Here is an 11,037-nt window from a genome sequence, read left to right as displayed (position 1 = left end):
ACAAAACAGCATGAAGGAGTAGCCCCCGATCTGGGACCGGATCTAGTGGGGGGCAGACTCTCTCTCTTTGCTCTGGCTTGGGCAAGAGATGTTCAGGATCCCTGGGCGCTAGAAATAGTTTCTCAGGGTTATCTCCTGGAATTCAGGGAACTACCCCCAAGGGGAAGGTTCCACATGTCTCACTTATCCTCAAACCAAATAAAGAGACAGGCGTTCTTACATTGTGTAGAAGACCTGTTAAAGATGGGAGTGATACACCCAGTTCCAATAAAGGAACAAGGAATGGGATTTTATTCCAATCTGTTCGTAGTTCCCAAAAAAGAGGGAACTTTCAGACCAATTTTGGATTTGAAGATCCTAAACAAATTTCTCAGGGTACCATCGTTCAAGATGGAAACCATTCGAACGATTCTACCCACTATCCAGGAAAGTCAATTTATGACTACCGTGGATCTAAAGGATGCGTACCTACATATTCCTATCCATAAAGAACATCATCAGTTCCTAAGGTTCGCTTTTCTGGACAAGCATTACCAGTTTGTGGCCCTCCCATTCGGGTTAGCCACTGCTCCAAGGATTTTCACAAAGGTACTAGGGTCCCTTCTAGCGGTTCTAAGACCGAGGGGCATTGCAGTAGTACCTTACTTGGACGACATTCTAATACAAGCGTCGTCCCTGTCAAAAGCAAAGGCTCATACAGACATCGTTCTGGCCTTTCTCAGATCACACGGATGGAAGGTGAACATAGAAAAAAGTTCTCTGTCTCCGTCGACAAGAGTTCCCTTCTTGGGAACAATAATAGATTCCTTAGAAATGAGAATTTTTCTGACAGAGGTCAGAAAGTCAAAACTTCTAAGCACTTGTCAAGTTCTTCATTCTGTTCCTCGTCCTTCCATAGCGCAGTGCATGGAAGTAGTAGGGTTGATGGTTGCAGCAATGGACATAGTTCCTTTTGCACAAATTCATCTAAGACCATTTCAACTGTGCATGCTCAAACAGTGGAATGGGGACTATACAGACTTGTCTCCAATGATTCAAGTAGATCAGAAGACCAGAGATTCACTCCGTTGGTGGCTGACCCTGGATCATCTGTCCCAGGGAATGAGCTTCCGCAGACCAGAGTGGGTCATTGTCACGACCGACGCCAGTCTAGTGGGCTGGGGCGCGGTCTGGGAATCCCTGAAAGCTCAGGGTCTATGGTCTCGGGAAGAGTCTCTTCTCCCGATAAACATTCTGGAACTGAGAGCGATATTCAATGCTCTCAGGGCTTGGCCTCAACTAGCAAAGGCCAGATTCATAAGGTTCCAATCAGACAACATGACGACCGTTGCGTATATCAATCATCAGGGGGGAACAAGGAGTTCCCTGGCGATGAAAGAAGTGACCAAAATAATTCAATGGGCGGAGGATCACTCCTGCCACCTGTCTGTGATCCACATCCCAGGTGTGGAAAACTGGGAGGCGGATTTTCTGAGTCGTCAGACATTCCATCCGGGGGAGTGGGAACTCCATCCGGAGATCTTTGCCCAAATAACTCAATTATGGGGCATTCAAGACATGGATCTGATGGCGTCTCGTCAGAACTTCAAGGTTCCTTGCTACGGGTCCAGATCCAGGGATCCCAAGGCGACTCTAGTAGATGCACTAGTAGCACCTTGGACCTTCAACCTAGCTTATGTATTTCCACAGTTTCCTCTCATTCCCAGGCTGGTAGCCAGGATCAATCAGGAGAGGGCCTCGGTGATCTTGATAGCTCCTGCGTGGCCACGCAGGACTTGGTATGCAGACCTGGTGAATGTCATCGGTTCCACCATGGAAGCTACCTTTGAGACAGGACCTTCTTGTTCAGGGTCCATTCGAACATCCAAATCTGGTCTCCCTCCAGCTGACGGCTTGGAGATTGAACGCTTGATTCTATCGAAGCGTGGGTTTTCAGATTCTGTGATAGATACTCTGGTTCAGGCCAGAAAACCGGTAACTAGAAAGATTTACCATAAAATATGGAAAAGATATATCTGTTGGTGTGAATCCAAAGGATTCCCATGGAATAAGATAAAAATTCCTAAGATTCTCTCCTTTCTACAAGAAGGTTTGGAGAAAGGATTATCTGCAAGTTCTCTAAAGGGACAGATCTCTGCTTTATCTGTCTTACTACACAAAAGACTAGCAGCTGTGCCAGATGTTCAAGCATTTGTTCAGGCTCTGGTTAGGATCAAGCCTGTTTACAGACCTTTGACTCCTCCCTGGAGTCTAAATCTAGTTCTTTCAGTTCTTCAAGGGGTTCCGTTTGAACCTTTACATTCCATAGATATTAAGATACTATCTTGGAAAGTTTTGTTTTTGGTTGCAATTTCTTCTGCTAGAAGAGTTTCAGAGTTATCTGCTCTGCAGTGTTCTCCGCCCTATCTGGTGTTCCATGCAGATAAGGTGGTTTTGCGTACTAAGCCTGGTTTTCTTCCTAAGGTTGTTTCTAAAAAAAATATTAACCAGGAGATAGTTGTACCTTCTTTATGTCCGAATCCAGTTTCAAAGAAGGAACGTTTGTTACACAATTTGGACGTAGTCCGTGCTCTAAAATTCTATTTAGAGGCTACAAAAGATTTCAGACAAACATCTTCCTTGTTTGTTGTTTATTCTGGTAAAAGGAGAGGTCAAAAAGCGACTTCTACCTCTCTTTCCTTTTGGCTTAAAAGCATCATCTGATTGGCTTATGAGACTGCCGGACGGCAGCCTCCTGAAAGAATCACAGCTCACTCCACTAGGGCTGTGGCTTCCACATGGGCCTTCAAGAACGAGGCTTCTGTTGACCAGATATGTAAGGCAGCGACTTGGTCTTCACTGCACGCTTTTGCCAAATTTTACAAATTTGATACTTTTGCTTCTTCGGAGGCTATTTTTGGGAGAAAGGTTTTGCAAGCTGTGGTGCCTTCCGTTTAGGTAACCTGATTTGCTCCCTCCCTTCATCCGTGTCCTAAAGCTTTGGTATTGGTTCCCACAAGTAAGGATGACGCCGTGGACCGGACACACCAATGTTGGAGAAAACAGAATTTATGCTTACCTGATAAATTACTTTCTCCAACGGTGTGTCTGGTCCACGGCCCGCCCTGGTTTTTTAATCAGGTCTGATTAATTATTTTCTCTAACTACAGTCACCACGGTACCATATGGTTTCTCCTATATATATTTCCTCCTGTCCGTCGGTCGAATGACTGGGGTGGGCGGAGCCTAGGAGGGACTATATGGCCAGCTTTGCTGGGACTCTTTGCCATTTCCTGTTGGGGAAGAGATATCCCACAAGTAAGGATGACGCCATGAACCGGACACACCGTTGGAGAAAGTAATTTATCAGGTAAGCATAAATTCTGTTTTACCTTACCAGCCCTTAAAAGGGCCTTTTGCGGGGCATGCCCCAAAGAATTCAGCTCTTTTGCCTGGAAAAAAAACATACAATACCCCCCCCAACATTACAACCCACCACCCACATGCCCCTGAAGATCTTCCTACCTTATCTTCACCACGCCAGGTATCACCGATCCGTCCAGGCTCCGATGTCTTGATCCAAGCCCAAGCGGGGGATGAAGACGTCCATCCTCCGGCTGAAGTCTTGATCCAAGCGGCGGCTGAAGAAGTCCATCATCGGGCAGAAGTCTTCATCCTATCCGGGCAGAAGAGGACATCCGGACCGGCAAACATCTTCATCCAAGCGGCATCTTCTATCTTCTTCCATCCGACGACGAGCGGCTCCATCTTCAAGACCTGCGGCGCGGATCCATCCTCTTCTTCCGACGACTAGACGACGAATGAAGGTTCCTTTAAGGGACCTCATCCAAGATGGCGTCCCTCGAATTCCGATTGGCTGATAGGATTCTATCAGCCAATCGGAATTAAGGTAGAAAAAAATCTGATTGGCTGATTGAATCAGCCAATCAGATTCAAGTTCAATCCGATTGGCTGATTGGATCAGCCAATCAGATTGAGCTTGCATTCTATTGGCTGATCGGAACAGCCAATAGAATGCAAGCTCAATCTGATTGGCTGATTGGATCAGCCAATCGGATTGAACTTGAATCTGATTGGCTGATTCCATCAGCCAATAGAATTTTCCTACCTTAATTCCGATTGGCTGATAGAATCCTATCAGCCAATCGGAATTCGAGGGACGCCATCTTGGATGACGTCCCTTAAAGGAACCTTCATTCGTCGTCTAGTCGTCGGAAGAAGAGGATGGATCCGCGCCGAAGGTCTTGAAGATGGAGCCGCTCGTCGTCGGTCGGAAGAAGATGCCGCTTGGATGAAGATGTTTGCCGGTCCGGATGTCCTCTTCTGCCCGGATAGGATGAAGACTTCTGCCCGATGATGGATTTCTTCAGCCGCCGCTTGGATCAAGACTTCAGCCAGAGGATAGACGTCTTCAGCCCCCGCTTGGGCTTGGATCAAGACATCGGAGCCTGGACGGATCGGTGATACCTGGCGTGGTAAAGATAAGGTAGGAAGATCTTCAGGGGCTTAGTGTTAGGTTTATTTAAGGGGGGTTTGGGTTAGATTAGGGGTATGTGGGTGGTGGCTTGTAATGTTGGGGGGGGCTATTGTATGTTTTTTTTTCCAGGCAAAAGAGCTGAATTCTTTGGGGCATGCCCCGCAAAAGGCCCTTTTAAGGGCTGGTAAGGTAAAAGAGCTTTTCTATTTTTATTTTAGAATAGGGTAGGGCATTTTTTTATTTTGGGGGGCTTTGTTATTTTATTAGGGGGCTTAGAGTAGGTGTAATTAGCTTAAAATTGTTGTAATATTTTTCTAATGTTTGTAAATATTTTTTTATTTTTTGTAACTTAGTTCTTTTTTATTTTTTGTACTTTAGTTAGTTTATTTAATTGTAGATAATTGTAGGTATTTTATTTAATTAATTTATTGATAGTGTAGTGTTAGGTTTAATTGTAACTTAGGTTAGGATTTATTTTACAGGTAATTTTGTAATTATTTTAACTAGGTAACTATTAAATAGTTATTAACTATTTAATAGATATTGTACCTGGTTAAAATAAATACAAAATTGCCTGTAAAATAAATATTAATCCTAAAATAGCTACAATATAATTATAATTTATATTGTAGCTATATTAGGGTTTATTTTACAGGTAAGTATTTAGCTTTAAATAGGAATAATTTATTTAATAAGAGTTAATTTATTTCGTTAGATTTAAATTATATTTAACTTAGGGGGGTGTTAGGGTTAGGGTTAGACTTAGCTTTAGGGGTTAATACATTTATTAGAGTAGCGGTGAGGTCCGGTCGGCAGATTAGGTGTTAATAATTGTAGGTAGGTGGAGGCGACATTGGGGGCGGCAGATTAGGGGTTAATAAATATAATATAGGGGTCAGCGGTGTTAGGGGCAGCAGATTAGGGGTACATAGGGATAATGTAGGTGGCGGCGGTGTGCGGTCGGCAGATTAGGGGTTAATAAATATTATGTAGGGGTCAGCGGTGTTAGGGGCAGCAGATTAGTGGTACATAGGGATAATGTAGGTGGCGGCGGTGTGCGGTCGGCAGATTAGGGGTTAATAATTGTAGGTAAGGTAGTGGCGATGTTGGGGTGGCAGATTAGGGGTTAATAAATATTATGTAGGGGTCGGCAGTGTTAGGGGCAGCAGATTAGGGGTACATAGGGATAATGTAGGTTGCAGCGGTGTGCGGTCGGCAGATTAGGGGTTAAAAAAAATTAATAGAGTGGCGGCGATGTGGGGGGACCTCGGTTTAGGGGTACATAGGTAGTTTATGGGTAATAGTGTACTTTAGAGCACAGTAGTTAAGAGCATTATGAACCGGCGTTAGCCCAGAAAGCTCTTAACTCCTGGCTTTTTGCTGCGGCTGGAGTTTTGTCATTAGATTTCTAACGCTCACTTCAGCCACGACTCTAAATACCGGCGTTAGAAAGATCCCATTGAAAAGATAGGATACACAAATGGCGTAGGGGGATCTGCGGTATGGAAAAGTTGCGGCTGGAAAGTGAGCGTTAGACCCTTTCCTGACTGACTCTAAATACCAGCGGTAGCCCAAAACCAGCGTTAGGAGCCTTTAACGCTGGTTTTGACGGCTAACGCCAAACTCTAAATATAGGCGATATTCTTTTCTATTACCTTTATCTATATCACTTTTTTTAAACACAATATTAATTGACATAAATATAAAATCAAATTTATAATTTCCTTATTTTATTAATACTTTGTATCATTATTGAATACATCAAATGTGACATTGATCAGATAATATTGAATACATCAAATGTGACATTGATCAGATAATCGAACACATATTATCTCATTGTTGGATACATTATAATTGAGGGTAGTTAGTCATGGTTTAAATCAAATATAAACTGCAAATACTTCTAGTTCTCAAGCACCAATCAAATTCCATCTTAATTATTTGACTTAGAAGTTTGTGCACTATGGAGAAATTACACATCACTTTGGCAGATACAACAATTTATAATGTTTAGTTTGTAATATTAATTATTTAGTTATAGAATAACTCATATTCCACTATCACTAGATCACCATATTAGGGTAGCACATTTGCACACGTATAGGATACAAACACTAATATTACAATTTAGTTCGACGATAAAAGCACTCGTAATTATCTTTTTTCCCTATTTTATGTGAGTGTCTCTTATATATAGATGCCCATTATTTAGCGAGATTTGAGTTGGTTTTTATATTCTATTTGAATTTATATAATTTTGGTCTTATTATATTTATTTTGACTCACCGCTAGACAATATCTTGTTCTCTACATATCATTACAATACAGTTTTAATATTGCAGTATTTATCAATCATGATTGTACCCATATGCAAAAATCTAGAATAATATAGCTACAATATCACAGTATTTTTAAATTATGACTATACCTATAAAAAATTTAGAATGATATAGCCACAATATCGCTCTTATCTATGTGTTTAACAATAATTCTGTGCCGGATATAGGCCTTTAAGGTGGCGATACGTTTTTAATAAATCTGTATCATTACATTCGAAAACATTTATCTGGATCGCTTCCCATATATATATATATATATATATATATATATATATATATATATATATATATATATATATATATATATATTTATAGTTTATTTAAAGGGCGACAGGTGAAAATATCTTTCTGGATGCACATTGGAGGTGAACAGGGTTTATTGCCGAGGTGCATAAAAATTGGCTGTCCTTGTCATTTGTATGAGTGTTAGAGGTTGCAATAGAGGCTAAACAAAATTAGCTGTTCTTGTCATTTGCACAAGTGTTAGAGGCTGCATACAGGTGGGGTCAATATATGCAAATTTCAACAAAAACTTACTGTTTGATAACAGGGTCGGCCAGAGACCACAGCGATTGTGCCATCTAATTATAACAATGTATATGTATATTGATGTGTGGAGTGAATATAGGGATATTGATCTAGACATAGGATATTATATATTTTTATTATTAGTAAGACAGCATTACTATGGTAGATTTGTTTAAGTCTGAGGATGATAGGCACTCATTGGCTAGATTATACACACCCCCAAGCAAAGGAAAGGGGAGGGAGTAATTATAGGTTTGGTAATGAGCGGCAATATATAGCCGGTTTAAAAGTTTGTTGTATTATGCCTGAGGAAACGGCCAAGTGAGCCGAGAAACGCGTAGCAAATACCACTTATTCACATTGTTTACTTACTTGTATTTTAAGGATTTTTGTTTTACCAATGATTAAAGGACATTAATTTAAAATCATTGCCTGCAATTCCTTGACAATTGAGGTTTTCATTACCAAACCGCTGTGAAGAGCCAGTGAGTCTGCTATCATCTGACGGCTGTAAGGAGAGAGTATACCGGAGTGAGCAAGCTGGTTTGCTCTGACAACCAGTCTGTTCCTACAAGCACATTGGTGTGCTCGGCAAGAGTGTGAGTACCCTGGGAACAGATTATTGCTGTATGCGTGGGTATTGTTGCTGTGGATACACACATTGGTCGCCCCTGTTTGTTTTTAACCTATACAGATCTGCCTGTCGCCATTTGAAGAAGGGATTTAATATTCTGACTACTGAGAGCCTACCGCTGTCGGCTGGAAGTACATTGGACTATATCATTGATCCAACAGACTGTCTGTTCCAGCTTACATATTGTGGACTCATATACTGTGATATTTAACACTTAATGAGGTGCCACTTTTCATTCTAATCTTTTATAAGTATTTTATATGTTTTATTTAGTATATGGTCATCTTAGGACATAATAGCGCCCTCTGGTGTTTCGTTGCACCTTTTTTGGATTTTTATTATACGTAGCTTTTTAAGTATATGTTGTGTGAGGAGCAGCTTTTTATCATTTATACCGTCTGAGTATACATTTTTATCATAACTTTTTATTATTCATTATCATTACCATTGTCTACCAAGCATATATTCCACCGCAAGGGGTGTGCAATTTTTAATTGGTTATATTTTTGAGCTGCCTTACATTTCATTTATGCAGCTCATTTAACAGTTCTTAACCTGATTTACCATTGTGGGTTATATATTTCTCTTTTTAAGTGTATCCAGTCCACGGATCATCCATTACTTGTGGGATATTCTCCTTCCCAACAGGAAGTTGCAAGAGGATCACCCACAGCAGAGCTGCTATATAGCTCCTCCCCTCACTGCCATATCCAGTCATTCTCTTGCAACTCTCAACTAAGATGGAGGTCGTAAGAGGACTGTGGTGTTTTATACTTAGTTTATTTCTTCAATCAAAAGTTTGTTATTTTTAAATGGTACCGGAGTGTACTGTTTATCTCAGGCAGTATTTAGAAGAAGAATCTGCCTGCGTTTTCTATGATCTTAGCAGAAGTAACTAAGATCCTTTGCTGTTCTCACATATTCTGAGGAGTGAGGTAACTTCAGAGGGGGAATAGCGTGCAGGTTTTCCTGTAATAAGGTATGTGCAGTTCAAATATTTTTCTAGGGATGGAATTTGCTAGAAAATGCTGCTGATACCGAAGTTATGTAAGTAAAGCCTTAAATGCAGTGATAGCGACTGGTATCAGGCTTATTAATAGAGATACATACTCTTATAAAAGTGTATTTTAAAACGTTTGCTGGCATGTTTAATCGTTTTTTTACATATGTTTGGTGATAAAACTTATTGGGGCCTAGTTTTTTCCACATGGCTGGCTTGAATTTTGCCTAGAAACAGTTCCCTGAGGCTTCCCACTGTTGTAATATGAGTGGGAGGGGCCTATTTTAGCGTTTTTTTGCACAGCAAAAATTACAGACACAGAGATCCAGCTTCTTCCTGCATGATCCAGGACTTCTCTGAAGGGCTCAAAAGGCTTCAAAAGTCGTATTGAGGGAGGTAAAAAGCCACAGTAGAGCTGTGGCAGTTGTGACTGTTTAAAAAACGTTTTTGTCATTTGTTATTCCGTTTTTGGTATTAAGGGGTTAATCATCCATTTGCAAGTGGGTGCAATGCTCTGCTAACTTATTACATACACTAAAAATTTCGTTAGTGTAACTGCATTTTTTCACTGTTATTTCAAAATTTGGGAAAATTTGTGTTTCTTAAAGGCGCAGTAACGTTTTTTATATTGCTTGTAAACATGTTTTAAAGTGTTTTCCAAGCTTGCTAGTCTCATTGCTAGTCTGTTTAAACATGTCTGACACAGAGGAACCTACTTGTTCATTATGTTTGAAAGCTATGGTGGAGCCCCATAGGAGAATGTGTACTAAATGTATTGATTTCACCTTAAACAGTAAAGATCAGTCTTTATCTATAAAAGAATTATCACAAGAGGGTTCTGTCGAGGGGGAAGTTATGCTGACTAACTCTCCCCACGTGTCAGACCCTTCGCCTCCTGCTCAGGGGACGCACGCTAATATGGCGCCAATTACATCAGGGACGCCCATAGTGATTACCTTGCAGGACATGGCTGCAATCATGAATAATACCCTGTCAGAGGTATTATCTAGATTGCCTGAATTAAGAGGCAAGCGCGATAGCTCTGGGGTTAGGAGAGATACAGAGCGTGCAAATGCTGTTAGAGCCATGTCTGATACTGCGTCACAGTATGCAGAACATGAGGACGGAGAGCTTCAGTCTGTGGGTGACATCTCTGACTCGGGGAAACCTGATTCAGAGATTTTATAATTTTAAATTTAAGCTTGAGAAACTCTGTGTATTGCTTGGGGAGGTATTAGCTGCTCTGAATGACTGTAACACAGTTGAAATTCCAGAGAAATTGTGTAGGCTGGATAGATACTATGCGGTGCCGGTGTGTACTGACGTTTTTCCTATACCTAAAAGGCTTACAGAAATTATTAGCAAGGAGTGGGATAGACCCGGTGTGCCCTTTTCCCCACCTCCTATATTTAGAAAAATGTTTCCAATACATGCCACTACACGGGACTTATGGCAGACGGTCCCTAAGGTGGAGGGAGCAGTTTCTACTTTAGCAAAGCGTACCACTATCCCGGTTGAGGACAGTTGTGCTTTTTCAGATCCAATGGATAAAAAATTGGAGGGTTACTTTAAGAAAATGTTTATTCAACAAGGTTTTATTTTACAGCCCCTTGCATGCATTGCGCCTGTCACTGCTGCGGCGGCATTCTGGTTTGAGGCCCTGGAAGAGGCCATCCAGACAGCTCCATTGAAATAAATTATTGACAAGCTTAGAACGCTTAAGCTAGCTAACTCATTTGTTTCTGATGCCATTGTTCATTTGACTAAACTAACGGCTAAGAATTCTGGATTCGCCATCCAGGCGCGTAGGGCGCTATGGCTTAAATCCTGGTCAGCTGACGTGACTTCAAAGTCTAAATTACTCAACATTCCTTTCAAGGGGCAGACCTTATTCGGGCCTGGCTTGAAGGAAATTATTGCTGACATTACTGGAGGCAAGGGTCATACCCTTCCTCAGGACAGGGCCAAATCAAAGGCCAAACAGTCTCATTTTCGTGCCTTTCGAAATTTCAAGGCAGGAGCAGCATCAACTTCCTCCGCTTCAAAAGAAGAGGGA

The sequence above is a fragment of the Bombina bombina genome, chromosome 4 (assembly GCF_027579735.1).
Source record: "Bombina bombina isolate aBomBom1 chromosome 4, aBomBom1.pri, whole genome shotgun sequence".
In the NCBI taxonomy this organism is placed as follows: Eukaryota; Metazoa; Chordata; class Amphibia; order Anura; family Bombinatoridae; genus Bombina; species Bombina bombina.
Note: the sequence above shows the minus strand (reverse complement) of the source record.